The sequence below is a fragment of the Ursus americanus genome, chromosome 26, assembly GCF_024610735.1.
Source record: "Ursus americanus isolate L20-20 chromosome 26, mUrsAme1.1.p, whole genome shotgun sequence".
NCBI lineage: Eukaryota > Metazoa > Chordata > Mammalia > Carnivora > Ursidae > Ursus > Ursus americanus.
Window position 1 is genome coordinate 29,719,944 of NC_142152.1, and position 16,811 is coordinate 29,736,754.

Genomic DNA, 16,811 nt, shown 5'->3' on the forward strand with positions numbered 1-16,811 from the left:
CTCCTTTTTTTTTTCTTTTTATAGCAACTCTTACTGATTATTTTGAAATAAGATGGGTAAAAATCTTATGTACAAGAAGGAATGGTGCTTTATATTTAAGGAGAACAATGCAAATTCCATCAATATTGTTAATCGATGAAACTTGTAAACTACAAAGGATGAGACTTTGTGTGGAGGGAATGGGAATACTATCCAGTCTATGCCTTGAGTGTTTTAAATATGATACATGGTTAAAATTTGTCTTTAAGTACTGGCCCCCAAACTCTGTGAAAATCGCTGTATTTTGTAAAGCAGGGAATCAACCCCAATCAACTCTGATCTTAATTCTAGCTCTCTGGGAGGATTCCACTCATTCATTTTAAAAGGATGGACTTTTAGCCTCCATCACTCACCTTAAGAGACTAATGAGAGACTCAAATTAAGTAAATGATTGGAAATGTCAAGTAATTAAACATCTGGTTTTTAATATAAAACAAATCACTTCATGCCTGTGGTCTCTGTCATTTGATCCGTCCCAGTGCTGTCTTTAAGCAGCTCCTGGCTACATTTAACCTCTTAGTCAAGCCAGACGTAACTGCATGCTTCCCATAGAAGCCCTTGGATATTCTTTTCCCTGTGGCCTTCATCTGGGTTTGCTGAGGCTGTGGCTCAGGCCTGTGTTTAGAGTCTAGTGTCTCTCTTACTCTACCTAGGTTAAAATATAGCTTAAGGAAGCAATACTTAACTTCAACTGATACTCCTAATTTTTCTGTGAGTGGACACAGTAATAGAGGAAACCTCTATCCCCTCCAATTCCAACTGGGTCCCTCTCTTGGGAAAAATACTCCCTCATTTGACTTTTGAGATGGTTTATTTGGACCTCTTATTCATGCTTTCTTCAATGCTCTTTTTTTTTTTTTTTTTTTTAGATTTTATTTATTTATTTATTTGAGAGAGAGTGAGTGAGAAAAACACCATGATGGTGGGAAGAGGTACAGGGAGAGGGAGAAACAGACTCCCTCTCTGAGCAGGGAGCCCAAGGCACAGCGCAGTCCTAGGACTCTGGGATCATGACCTGAGCCAAAAGCAGACGCTTAACTGACTGAACCAGACAGGTGACCCTCTTCATAGTGCTTTCTCTCTCTCTCTTTTTTAAGATTGTGTTGACTTACTTGAGAGTGAGCAAAGGAGAGAGTACAGAGAGAGAGGGAGAAGCAGACTCCCTGCTGAGCAGGAAGTCCCCTGTGCATGGCTCAATCCCAGGACCCTGAGATCATGACCTGAGCTGAAGGTAGACGCTTGACTGACTGAGCCACCTAGGTGTTCCTCTTCAAAGCTCTTTTTAACAGGATTGATTTTGCAAGGATTCCACTAACCAATGAAAAATAGTTTTCTCACTTGTATTTGCTGCAAATGAGGAATATATGGATGTTTCTAGGCTGTCCCATACATGACACAAAGCAGTGGAGCATGTCTTTTCTCCATGCCACACATCCTAAAGCCATCGTGCTTATAGGGTGGGTAACTAAGTTTTGACCCTGATAGTGAACATTTGCTATTTTTTGTTTCCCCAGAATCTGTGATCTTGACTCTCATTTATCTTTGGAGGCCACCTCTTCTTCAGTCACACTCCATGAACTCTATAGGGCCATCTCCAACCTTGTTCAAGGGCTAAATCTAGCAGGCAATCAGCTTCTTCCATCCCTTAGACATAGTGACTCAGTATGAGGAAGTAATGGACCTATGTCATTTCAATAACATTAAATCTTGGAATTTTCCAGGAACATTAGAAAGAAGTCTTCTTCTGTTGAACGTGCTAAAAGAAGAGAATATAATCAAGACATTCCTGCTGGTCATTTTTTCTACCACAGGCACAAAATATGGAAAAAAAATTAAAGGGTGCTAGGAGATAATGCAAAATGGAGTGCAATCTAGCCACTGCCAAAGCCTCTCTCTCTGCTTTTCAATACAATAAATCAATACATTATTTTTTATTTAAACTGACTTGTTTTGATTGATGATTTTTGTTTTTGTTTTTGTCTTTTACAGTCAGAAGTCTTTTGGCCTATATAACTCCACTTTGAAGGTCCAGATAATTTCAGTTCAGAGGTAAGCTCCATTCCAGCAATTGCACATATGTTGTGTTTCTGAAGTCCTACTTTGATCCCAATTTAGTTTCTTTGTTTTCAAATAAAAGAGTGGAGAAGGAATTAATTAGGTTTTCTAAAACCTCTCACATCACATGACACCTTGATTCCTCTTTTGTAAGGAATGGCTGGTGAAAGTTCTCTCCATCACATAAACTAGTAATCTGTTGTCTATAGGATTTACCCAATGGGGCTACAGATTTGCTTCACTGATTGTCTCCTGTATAAGGTTTCCAGATAAATCATAGGCATGGACTTACTTACAGAATCCTTTGTTGTCTGAAATTCAAAGGTAACTACTGTCCTCTATGCTGATTTGTTAAATCTCTCAGCTCTACTTATTGTACTACAACCACACGAGAGAGCTGTCACTTACACTGGTTCCATTCGAATGCGATGCTAAACACCACTTAACGATAGACCTAGTTCCACTATTCTCTTCATTAGCAAGATGTTATATGACCATTGCTTTTATTTATATTGTAAGTCATAAGTGTGGAGCATCCAGTGAGAAATGAAAAGGATGGAGACTCTGGCATTGAAGGAGTATTGAGTTTGGAGAAAGGAAAACCAAGGGTGATGGATGGGAGAGAAATTTCATCAGACAACCAAATATGTCTTAAGGAGAACAAGTGGCCAATACAATCCCTATTTTTCCAGAATATGCAGCTCACTTTGTAGGGAAGTTTACAAGATAGCATGTTAGATTTCGCTGTCTCACCAGAAAGAAGACAAGTGTTTTAAGGGCATTTACTGTAGAATGAAGTTGGGTAGATTTCTGCTTATAGAGACTGCTGGTGTTTGAGGAAGGAAGCTTTCCATCAAGAACATTGTAGAAGACATGCTTGTATTGTTTTCTGGGGGCAGATCATGGAAAATAGTTTGGGGAGGTCCATGGACCTGAAGGAAGAAGAGAGATGGTGAAAACTTCTGGGCACAGAGTAGGTGAAAATTGTTCCCACAGAAAAGCATGTGTATAAGATTATAGAGAAAAGTGGACAATAAAAAATTTGTCACAGCAGGATAGCCAGAGAATTTTAAGAGAGAGGTAGACTAATATTCCATTTAAATTGCTTCCTGCTCTTTACTGGAATGTGGTTTTCCTCTATTATCTTAAAACCTTCTCTTAATGAAGTGCCTGAAAAAGTATTGTGTTAGGGGAACATTGGGGGATCAAGGGAGGGAAGCTGTGGCCAAATGGAGAGTGAAACTTTGAAGAAAGGAGGAAGCAGTCATAGATCTTGAGACAAGAGAAGGGGATGGAGAAGCTGACAGAGAAGGACAGTAAGGCAGGACAAAGGAAAATTCAAGATGTCATGTAGAACTTCTGAAATTTAAGACAATATGAAAGACATCTTTTTGATGTTACACAATTAATACTTCACTCAACATTTTTTTTCCCCTCTACTATGGCCCTGTGCTGGATGCTATGACTAAACCAGTAAATATAAATGACACAATTCTGCCTTCACTGTATTGAAATATGTCTTGGGAGAAGTGTTTCTTTTTTTTTCTTTTTTTTTAAGGATTTTATTTATTTATTTGAGAGAGAAGGAGAACACAGGAGAAAGAGAGCAAGATCAGGGGGAAGCTGTAGAGGGAGAGGGAAAGGTAGACTCCCCACTGAGTAGGGAACCCAATGTGGGACTGGATCCCAGAACCTGGGGGACATGCACTGAGTTGAAGGCAGACGCTTAACTGACTGAGCCACTCAGTCACCACAGGAGAAATGTTTCTTAATAGACAATGTGAAGACTGCCATAACATTGGGGAACACGGCATTCAGTAACAGCAACAACAATTTACACATAAATTTATATTCAACTAATTTCTATAATCCACATGAATTATTCTAAAAATGCTTAGCAAGACTTCTTTGTCTAAATCTACACTGCAATTTACATATTGATTGGAATAATCCATTGCTAATTTGAAGATATTAGGAGTTAAAAGAAGACAAAATGAGAACTCTGTCATGGAGGCTAATGATTGCGAATCTCCTCTCCAAGGCAAAGCCTGGGAGTCAAAGGACATTTGGAAACAGGAACATTTCAAATGTCCTGGGACTGAAGACCTTCCTCAGCCAGACACACATGGTGAAAGCAACGGGAAAGCAATACTGTGTATGTGTGTATACACATGTGTGTTGCGTGCACATGTATTTGGCCTAATGAGGCAGCTCGCTTAGCATCTTTCTGTTCTGAGCCTCTTCTAAAGATTGTTTTAAGTTCTTGGCTTCCTGACAGCTAAGCACACTGAGAAACAAGATGTTCAGCTGATTATGTAAAAGGTGCCAGGCTAGAAGTCACTTATATCTGATTTAAGTGACCTTTATAATGAGACTTTTTCCAGGTCTCTCCATTCCGTGGGAATCTACTGCGTATTGCTAATGAATTCCGTTATTAGCTTACCCTTTCCAGGTAACTGGCACTGATCACTTTGCTTCTCATTGCCCTCCCAATCTAATATTATTTATTAAGAATGGTTATAAGAAATAATTATTCATGCTTACATAGTCAATTCGTTCATTTTATTTTTTAATTGTTTTTAAAGTTTTTTTTTTTTTTTTTTTTTACTTATTCATTTCAGAGAGGCAGAGAGAGTAAGCAAGAGCCTGAGCAAGGGGGAGGGTCAGAGGGAGAGGGGGAAGAAGACTCCCCACTGAGCGGGGAGCCTGACGCAAGATTTGATCCCATGACCCCAAGATCAAGACCCAAGCTTCGGGCAGCCGCTTAACCGACTGAGCCACCCAGGTGCCCCAATTTGTTGATTGTAAAGGTTTAGGTATTGGCATTTAAGTCTAGGCAATAGACTATGGAAGAATGGTAATTACAAAGCATTTTAATAAGTAGTGTTTATGGGTGTGGCAAAGCATACAAACTCAATCATGTGATTTCCTAGAAACTTTGGGTTGGAGATTAAGATGGTGGGGGGAAAAAAATCTTTTTCCTCTACTCTCTGAAACGATTGCCTGAGATCCCCATATAAAAAGACTGAATAACAAGGGATGAGCATATACATTATTTAATATAAGTTTTACATTATCTAGCAGCCTTCATAAGGAAATGAAGACCCGAAGAAATGGTTAAACCTCAAGTGTTTTTATGTGAGGTTTCATGAAAAGTGGAAAATTGTGGAAAGACGTGATAAGACAAAGAGTAAGAACTTCGCAAGTCTGTTAGTTTAGATTCTTGTCTGTGTGCCTTTGTCTTTGAGGAGAAGAACGCTCCTCTTCTCTGGGTATAGGAAGGGTACTTCTCACATAATGGCTTTATGACCTGCTTCAGGGGAAGCTTGGAAAGTCTGTCCTGCACCTGCCGTTTCTCAAACTCCTTCAGCTTGAAATAGTTAATATACCAAAGTATCCTATTTTGGGGTAGGGGGTGCTGAACCACATCAGAATCAGTGTTTGATGGACACCCACAGGAGGTTTTATGGTCTCCTAAGCTCTACACTGATGGAACTCAAGTTCACCAATTGGTTGAAAATGCATAGGTCACATTTATATAGATTTATATAGAAAATCCATGGCCCTGATGTTGAATACCTTATGATGTAAAAGATGTTTCATTTCACAGCCAGTAGGAGTAAATAATTTTACTGATAGGTGCATTATCCTTTTATAAATTCTTCTGTCACTACGTCAAGAATAGAACACATGATTTTACAGGAAACTAAAGTGTTTTTTCTAAACATATATGTGTACCTGTGTTCACATGTATACATATGCAATATTCTTTCAGAGATATAGAAACCTGCTTATTTTATAGACATTAGGTTTTGAATGGGTGTTTTGAGTTGGTAACTGGGGTCTACTGACTCTAGCCACCTGGATCTTCAAATGTAGCTTGTTTTGGTTTCTACCTTATTGTGCATGACTGGATTCCCCATTGCTTTGTATTGAACACTTTCTCTACCTGACCCACCACATGAAGTTACCATCAAATTCTTCCTGTTGCCTGTGTTTCTACAGTGGATAGATCTGGTCACAGGACCACTGCAGGTCAGCTCCATGATGGGGGATGGAATGGGATAGGGTAAGCTCCAGAATCCAGAAACACCCCCCTCCACCCCCCCAGCCCCCTCATAAAGCCTATTTCCCACCCAGCTTTTTCTAACTTATTTGGTGGTGGAGATTTTTTTTTTCTCACAAACAAACAAAATTATGGAAAAGCTTGATAGAGGAAACATATAAAGAACATCGCTAATTGAATCAGAGTGAAGTCTCCCCCAACCCTGACCCTAAGTGCAGAGAATCCTAAAGTTCTGTGGCCATGGAAAGCCACCAATCTGTTTTAGTCCCATCCTTATAAATGACAAAATTAAGGCACAGAGCAGCAAAAATGACTTAGTATTAAAACATACCAGGGACAGACCTACAACCTGAGGCTTAGTGGGCTTTCTTGCCTGTGCCTACGCCAAACTCCATGAGCAATTCACTTTCTTAGATTTGAAAAAAAAAAAAAAAAGCCAAAGTCTATTTGACCCATGAAATTAAGAAAAAGCAGTTAAGAGTTTTTACTCATGGTATTTAAGAGAAAGGCTTTACTTTTTTTCCTGGAACTTAATTTGATGGATGGAAGATGCTCTCATCCCAACCTTTTGGTTTTTTTTAATTAATTTATTTATTTGACATAGTGAGACAACAAGCAGGGGGAGGGGCAGAAGGAGAGGGAGAAGCAGGCTCCCGCCTGAGCAGGGAACCTGACATGGGGCTTGATCACGACTGGAGCCTAAGGCAGATGTTTAACTGACTGAGCCACCTAGGTGCCCTGCTGCCCCATCTTTTACTTATAATTAGAAATAAGTCCATTTCCATGATGCTGTTCATGCTAAATGGGTCAGCACTTTTGAGAAAGGTTTAGCCCTGCATCATTTATTTCTCTGGAGCTTGGTGGTCTGCATTAATAAGCTCCAAGGAAAGAAATTTAGGTGGGATTCCTCTTGAGTTAGCCAAATATTAAATAGCATTTATGTAGCATACTGACAAATTTAAAACATTAATAACTGAAAATAAAATCTGGTAATTCTCAATGGATTAGAAAATATTAGAAACTGTATTCCAGAGAAGTTATGTAATTATGCTGATCACATTTTGTATTCTTATAATTTTATTGGCTTATAAATTATTCCATGTATTTTGTTCAATAAAATTATTTAATTGGTAAAAGAAATTACAGTTTGGATAAAGATACAATTTAGCTCACTTTATGCATTTTGGCATATTATTCCTTTGTGAAATTTATAAATTCCGATGAATGAGGTCATATAAGTGGCAGGGAAAATAAAATGCATCAATATACATGCATATTTAATAGGATTCAGCACATTTCAAGAGCACAAAAGCGATGTGAAGCAGAGGCTCTTTGTAAATATTGAAAAACAGCATTTAAGGAACCATATTTCTAAAGTAATGTTTTCCTACTGTTCTGATTCCATACTAAAAATTTTTCTCGCATTTGTTTTGTCATTTGCATCCTAATAATTAGATTCCATTGTTTTTAGGTACACTTGAAAAGAAAGTCCAAGAGGATCTTATTTATTTAAAACACAGTGTCATTAAGATATTAGAGATAAATGATAGATGATAAATAGATGAAAGACAGACATAACTACACACTCACAAATACACACACACATACACACACACTCATATGCACACACACACAGAGCCATAGCTATAGACATTAAATCTGTTTAGGAATGCACAATCTCTCTCCATTCTTCCACTACCTTTGTGTTTCCAAACCTAGTATTCTGTGCTCTAGACATACTAACCAACCCGGTTTCCAAAACATTTTATGCTTTTTTTTTAATCTTCTGGTCTTCGCACTTACTCTTTCCTTTTGATTCTATTGTCTTTCCTCCTTGTTTGCCTAGTCAACCATCCAGGGTAGACATTACCTCCTCTCTGAAGCTCTCCCTAATCTATGTTGCAAGAGTTTCTTATTTTCTCCTGTACTATTTCTGGATTATAAAATATTTTCACATACCAGACCTTACTCAGTAGTCCTAAATGCTATAAAAGGTCTAAATATCTGAAGTACATCCTAAGGTGGCGTCCTCACAGAAGACAGAATGCATGGTGTCTGTAAAAGTATCTGCATCTTCTCAATTGGCTTCATGTATACTATTATCGCTCACTTCCTTCCATTTAGTGGAAGTTATAGCCTCTTCTGTCCCAGGATAAAACAAAGCCATTGTACAGGAACCTCCTGAATCTTAACACTTTCTTTCTTTCCTTTTTTCTTTCTTTCTTGCTTTCTTTCTCTCTCTTCCTTCCTTCCTTCCTTCCTTCCTTCCTTCCTTCCTTCCTTCCTTCCTCCCTTTTTCTTTCTTTCTTTCTTTCTTTCTTTCTTTCTTTCTTTCTTTCTTTCTTTCTTTCTTTTTCTTCCTTCCTTCTTTTCTTTCTTTCTTTCTTTCTTTCTTTCTTTCTTTCGTTCTTTCTTTCTGCTCTCTTGATTTCTCTTTTCCTTTCTCCCTCCCACAAAGGGATTTGTATTTTGTTTATTATAAGTTAACCTTGCAAAGGTCATCTAAATCCCATCCTCTCTTCCCTTCTCCTCAGGTACTTTAGCTCACCAGCTATTCCTGTCCTTCTTCTGGACCTCTAGGTTGCATTTTCCTTTCTGTCAATTATGTATTCATTTTCAGGAGTTCCTCATATAGCCGAGGTATAAAATATATGAGAGTTTAAAACATGGCAGATGGTTTTTTCCAATTTGTCATTTGTTTATCATTTCTGAACTTGGTCTAAGGTAGTGGCTTTCAAGACAGGGGTTTTTTTCCCCCCTTGGGATTTTCTGAAAATGTACAAAGGCATCGTTGGTTACCTCAGTGATTGGAACATTTATCTTGGCATATTGTGGGAGAGATGAGGAGTTGTTCAATGGGTATATAATTTCAGTTACACAGTATGAGTAAGAACCAGAGATGTGCTATACACCATGGTGCTGAGAGTTGATAATACTCTGTCTTGTACACATAAAAATTTAGTAAGAGAGTAGATCTCATATTAACTGTTCTTAACACACAAAACAAAACAAAACAACAACAAAAAATAAAGCACACAATAATAGCAGATACACAAGGAAACTTTTGAGGTGATGCACATGGCTGTTGCTTTGATTACGGTGATGGTTTCACAGGTGTGCATGTGTCCAAACTTATCCAATTGTAGGCATTAACTATGTGCAGTTTTCTATATCAATTACATCTTATTAAAACTTCAAAGATTGTATCATTTATGCCAACGATCCTACTGGTGTTTGAGGACCTCATGAAGCACTCCCGCATAATTAACACTGTAGCCTTGAAGTCATAGTGAGTCTATGTATAGATCTAACATAGTCCTGACCAAGCATATACCATCCAAGTACCGAATATTTTAAATTTAGTTGATATTATTTCACCTTATATTACACGAATATATTGTGCTTTTATATTTAGAAAAGTTCTTTAGAAGAACTTTACAAAATATTTATTACAAAAAGAAGAGTGAGTTTCCTATGCTCCATCAATTTCTACATTAATGTTAATGTCAACAGGAATACTAATTTTTGAGAGAATCACATACACATCACATTTTTTCCTTATGATTTGTGATATTTGGATCTTCTTGAACAAATTCTCTTCCCCATTGGTCACAATGATATTCACATATATTTTCTTCTATTAACTTTTTACATACAGTATTCATATTTAAATTTAATTTAAATAGAGTGTATCGCTATACAAAAAAGAGGTAGGTATTTAGTTTGATATATTTTTTGTTGTGAATAAATTTTCCTAATATCGTTTGTTTGCCAACAGTTCATACTTTATCCCAATTTTTTGGGGTGCTGTCCCATCAGATATTAATTTCCTTGTGCCTACCTTGTTAAGTAAATCATTATGCATTTGAACACTTGTTGTTACTATAAATTATATATTATGTCCTGATTTTTTTTTTTGATCATTGTGGTTTTAAAGAACCATGACTAATTTTTTCATTTTTTGGTTATGCATGAATCCAGAAATCTTGTTGGATTATCATGCACTTGAAATAATTTGTGCTTTTTCTTATAGAATACAATATTGTATGCTTATACTGAGAATTTTATATCTGCCTTTCTATCTATACATTATCTATACATCTCTCTTTCTCTCTCTCTCTCTTTTTTTTTGTTTGTAATGTTAGAGAAGTTCCAGCAAACTATTAAAAAGTTGATGATAATCCTTATCCTTGTCCCTAATCTAAAAGGAAATACACCTAAAGTTGTCACATTAAGTTTGATCTCTGTTGTATGTTTTAATGAATAATTTTTATCAAGGTAAGAAAATACACAAATGCACTGTAATTCTTATTTTCTAGGAAATTCATTCATTCATTCATTCAGACTGTTTATCATGGTTAAGAGCACTGGCTCAAGGCAGACTGTCTGAGTTCATATTGTGGGGCTATGATTACCGAATGTGTAGGTTTATTGTCTTCCTTAGCTCTCTCCTATGTAAACATGGCTAATAATACTTTCCCCACATGGATCTTTGAGTGCTAAATGAATTAACATATGCAAAGGTCTTAGAACGATGCCTGGCACATGGGAATGCCAACTAATTACTAAGTATTATTTATTTAATTTGAGGATATCTTCCTTATAATTTATTCAAATATTTTCATATTTTTATATGCGCATATGTATATATTTTCCTTTCTGGGACTCAGTATGAGGATGTTTTCAGTTATTTATATATAATCTTCATATCTCTTAAGTTTTCTTATCATTTCTCATCATCTTCTGACTGCTCAATTAAATCTTCTACAAAATTTTCTCATTCACTAAATTATATTTCTTTTCTGTATACACTGGTCCTTTGTGTTTTTAATTTAAGGTAAGGCTTATTCATGCCCCAAAGTTTGACATTGTTTTTATGTTTGGAGTTTTGATATTTGAAAGTGCAAGGATTATTATTTATTTTGAATCTGTATATCTTCTCAACTGTATTTTAACAGTGAAACTTTAAAAAAATACATAAGAGGATGCCTGGGTGGCTCAGTCAGTTAAGCATCTGCCTTCCGCTCAGGTCATGATCCCAAAGTCCTGGGATCAAGTTCCGCATAGGCCTCCCTGCTCAACGGGGAGTCTGCTTCTCCCTCTATCCCTCCCCCCCTGCTTGTGCACATTCTCTCTCTCTCTCTATTAAATAAATTAATAAAATCTTTAAATTTTTTTAAAAATTAAAAATACCTAAGATGTACAAAAGACCATAAGTTTTTATAAAATATATAAAGAATATCATAATAAACAAGTATATATGTTCCTCCTAATGTACATCTTCTGCCTAATGTGGAATACAGAGAGGCCCTCAACCTATGGAGGCTCCATTTACCTTCTTCTGTGATGTCAGCTCTCATTTCAGCGGTGAATTTTGTGCTTCCTTTCTCGTTTGTTTGGCTTGTTTTGCTTTGTTCTGTTTTTAATTTGTACAAGTTCTTAAATAATATAGTGTCTCATTTTGAATATTTAACATACCTGGCTTATTGTCTCCTAAAGCAACTTGCTTATTTGGCTAGACGTTGTATTTGTGAGATTTGTCCATGTTGATATATGTGGTTCTAATTGATTTGCTTTCACACTGTGTAGTGCTTTATTGTTGTAACCCACGACCTTTTATTATATTCTTAGGTTAAGAGACCATAGAGCTTTTTCACAAAAGCAATTCAACTATAAATATCCCTATGCATGCCAGCTGGTACACATTGTTGTTACCGTCTTTGCAACCTCACTAACTCTGGGTATCAAGGCTTTTTTTCTTTCATTCCAATATGGTAGGAATAAAATAAAGTTTCATTGTGATTTCAGTTTGAAAATCATTGAATTCTTTAGGAGGTCGACTTGTCCTACTGTTAGCTATTCCTTTCTCCTCTACTGTGAAATACCCATTTACATCTTTTACCTGTACTTCAACTGTTCTGTGGTTTCATCCCACAAATCTGTAAATCTTTTAGTAATTTTATCCCAAATATATTGATAGAGTTTACAATTTATTTTTTAAACATTTTTAAACAATGCATTTTTTGCTACCGTTTTATTTGAATTTGCTTAACATTCTCTATTTCTGACTTCATAAATGCATTTCTTAAAATATCCTTCTAACTTTTATTTATTTTTTTTAAAAGATTTTATTTATTTATTCGATAGAGATAGAGACAGCCAGCAAGAGAGGGAGCACAAGCAGGGGAAGTGGGAGAGGAAGAAGCAGACTCATAGCGGAAGAGCCTGATGTGGGGCTCGATCCCATAATGCCAGGATCACGCCCTGAGCTGAAGGCAGACGCTTAACCGCTGTGCCACCCAGGCGCCCCCCTTCTAACTTTTAAAATAGCATTTATAATAGCATTCTTTACAGTAATGTCAGTTAATTCACTTTAGAAAGAATAAACTTGACAAAAGTTTTGTTTTGAGTTCTTGAACAGAATAAAAAAATTAAGCCCTTACTGTAATTAACCAACTTCCTCTTTAAAATATATGACCTATAAACATGGATATTTAAATATAAATATGGAAGAAATGAACTGGTTTTGAATCCCTTCTTCTGCCAAAGGAACCAACACTATAGTAGCTATTTCTTCACCTATTTACGTACAAACTTAGATTGAAAATGAATAAAATTAATGCAAGAGCACACCTTTACATCTAAATGAAAAGTCATGCTGTAGAGAGTAATTTATGTCCTTACTGTCTGCAGTTACAAGTATATTTGGACACAATTTCCTTATATCAACTACTGACTTTTACAATAGATGCCAATGCTTTTTTAACAGATTTGTGTCTACTTGTTTCCGTGTGGTTGGTGGCATAGTGAATACCTTCCATGGTGAATGGTAAATGCCAACACATACTTATGTAAGTTGCACATTCATTTTCAACTTTCTTGAAAGATCAGAATTAAGTACCTTGGTTTTCACTAAATACCAGCATTAGCTTTTGAGCTCATTCCTCCTAATGGATTTATTTCAAGTCCTCAAAAACATTACCAACAAGCTTACAAAGTGATTATAGATGTTTGCTATACAATAATTGATGACAGCACTGCAGCAAAAAATATTCAGGCGATTCTCTATATTCTCTAGAGCAGGACTGGTCAGCTCCATTTCACAAGTGTGTTCCACGTACACTCTACTTACAACTGCTCTTGTGTCAGTTGGCCCAAACATCCAGTGTATAATGCTTTTGTGCATCTTATAGGTCACAATTCAGGCTGTTGCATACCCAGCTGGTACATTAAGTACCCAACAGGAATGGTCTACTACTTCTCTCACAATTGCTCAAGGCCTGAAGGAATTAAATTTCCCTAAATGCTCCTTTCAGGGTATACTCGAGTTAGTATTGAGAGCCCATCAATGGAGGTACTATTTCACTTAGAAAGGATTGGGAAAAGGAAAAGAATGCAGATTATATGTGGTTAAATTTCAGATTTAAGCATGCGTTTAAAATAATCATTCACTTCATATGTGTTTACTATTAGTTGAGTCCATGGCAGAGGTTAGAAGTACAAAGTAGAGGTCTACCAACCCCCCTACCTCCACCTGGCTTATGTCAAAACAATAACTTAAAAAATATATATTTTGTTAAAACGATGACATCCTAAATTGGACAGGAAAATACACAAAAAGGTATAACCTAAGCTGTCCCAGGAAAATGAGGAGATATGGGTCATCCTGTCTATAAGAACCCTTTTAAAGGTTTCAATGCCTTTCATTTTATTTTTGTACTAACCAAATGAACACTGTTATGTTGGGTACAGGTGTAAGGGATATGGTATTATCTCCAAAGTTGTGGGGTTTTTTTTCTCTCATTTTATTCTCTGTTTAAGATTCACCATGTTGTTATATGGGCATTTAATGTGTTACTCTTAGCTGCTCCCTAATGCTTGTTAACAATACCGCAGTAAACATCTTTAATTGGATCCCCTGTGGACATATGTGAGAATTTATTTTACAAGTCAGTTTGAGGCATTGTAAACATCTTTCCCCATTCCAGTAATTTAATGACCTTGTTGTATAGTTGGACAGATATCTTGATTTTGATCTAATCATTTTATGGTTTTATTTTGTAATTTTGAACTTTTATTTAAGAAGCTCTTCCCCACCCCTAGCTCACAAAATTATTTCTTAATAGTTTATTAATGTTATAGTTTTACCTTTCATGCTTAAATTTCTATCCTATCCGAATTCTCCTCTTTATTTGTCATTCAGCAGGGATCAAGTTCTGTTCTGCTTTTTTTGTTTGTTTGTTTAGTTGGTTTTTTCTCCATGTAATAGACCATATTTTCAACACAATCTATCAGCAATTCTTCCTTTCCTCATTTGTGGAACTATTTTTATCATATAAGTTCTTATTATATAAGACTGACTCTGAGATCTCTGTATCTTCCATTTATCTATTTGCCTAATAATTTTCAAAAACTCTTTTTTTTAACATCATTTAAAATATGTCAGTATTTGATAGGGCAAATCCCATTCATCAGTCTTTTTTAATGATATTCAATTATTTATGAACATTCATTAACCTATTTAGTATTTTAGTGCAACTACCTATTCTTTAAAAATATTCAACTGATACTTTGATTGGATCACATTATATTAGTGTATTTTGGGAAGAATTAGCCTCTGCCTTAATTGAGTGGTCCCATCCATGAGCAAGCATGATCTTCCCATTCATTCATTTAACACCCTTTATTTAGGGTTTATACTTTTTCTCTATAAAGATTAGTGTATACTTCATTAATTATTGGTTGCTTTCATTGGTGTTGAGTTAATGTAAATGTCACTTGTTTTTATAATTCTTTGTTGGTGTTTGATGATGTAAAGAAACACTACTGACTTTCCAGGATGATTATTTACTTGATAAAATTGCTGAACTATCTTAATGGTTTCAACAAATTAATTATATTCATTTTTGGAAATAGGTGATCATAAATATTTTGCAAATAATGACATATTTTCTGCTTCCTACCAACACTTAGATTTATTACTAATATTTCTTGTTTTTTTTTCTTTTCAATGACTTTGTCTAGAACCCCCAATATCATGTTAAACAGCAACACTGACAGGGAGCATTTTTCCCTTGTTCTTGATAAAGTTATCCATCTAAAGATTTTCCCATGAGTAAAATATTTTCTGTCATACAGAAATTAAAGAAATCCCCTTTTAATCCTAGTGTGCTAAGAGTTTTTATTACAAATAGTGGTTGAACTTTACCAAATTATTTTTATTCATTGAGTTTGAAAATTATGATCTTTCTTTCTTAGTGTGATAAATTGCACTGATCATACTACTCTTTGGTCCATCCTTGCATTCTTGCATACACTTATTTGATCATGGTACATATTTGAATTTAAATATTTAATGTTTTACTTAGGATTTTTGTCATTTAATCACTTAGTTAAAAAGTTAAATGGGTGTATGTTATTCTTATATCCCTTCAACGTTTTTCGATCTAGCACAGTCCCCATGTTGTCATGCACTGACTTGTCAAAGACATTGGGCCACTTGTTCTTACAGTGGCCCATCTCTTGTTTTATCTGATGCTCTTTACCTTGTTCACCAATATATCATGTGAACACACAAACACACACAAGTTAAGTGGGAGTTTTGCCACTGGGAGAGCATGATTATTTCTCCCTCATAAAATGAACTGAAATGAACTGAACAACTTTCTCTTTTTCTTTCTTCTTTCTTTCTTTTTCTTTTCTTTCTTTCTTTTTTTTTTTTTTTTGTAACAATTTATTCGTTACAGAACTGAAGTGTTTCTTGAAACTCAAATATCCCTGGTCCTGAAGATTTTGGGGTGGAGGAGTCTTTGACAATTATTTAAAGTTTTTTATTTTGTTATTCACGATCTTTATTGCTTTTTGAAAATATTTTATATTTTCTATGAATTTAACCACTTTATCTAGATTCCAAAACATATTAGTCATATTGTTTCACAATACTTTTTAATGTTTGTTCTGTTATAGTTATTGCCCTTTGAAATCTGTACATTACTTAGATGCATCTTCTTTCCTTTTTTCTTAATTAGTCTTGTTAAAGGTGTGATTAAGTATATATAAGAATCTACTTTTAATTTGATTAAACTTATAAACTATGTTTAATCTCTATTTTATTGAACTTTACACTTTGTTGTGGTGGTTAACTATTGTTTCCTTTTGGGAAGGATTTGCCCCCAAGTCAAAATGTTCAGCTTATTTTTAACCTTTTCTACTTCTTAATAAATATATTTAAACCTTGAAGTTTCTCTAAACACCGGCTTAATGGTCATAAATTATAGTGTATAAGATTTAATTTAATTCTATTTGCCTCTTAATTATGCCTTTGAATACATTTAAAACCACATTTTATTTAAAATGTATAATATGATTTTCTTATGCATAAAAAGAGATGGAAGCCACTTTTTCCCTTCTGCTTCCAAATTTTTGCAATATTCTCAGCATATATCATTTCTATGGAATTGATTCTTTAGTGTCCATTGAGGCTTCCTTTGTCACCTTAAACATATTCTAGTTTCCTTAATATTTCATGTGTTCTTGAAAAGAATATTTCTGTATCTTATATATGCAATAGCTTGGGTTTATTAGTGCTATTTTTCAGATCTTCAATATTTCTGCTTATATTTGTCTGCTTGATTGATTAAATCTGATGACA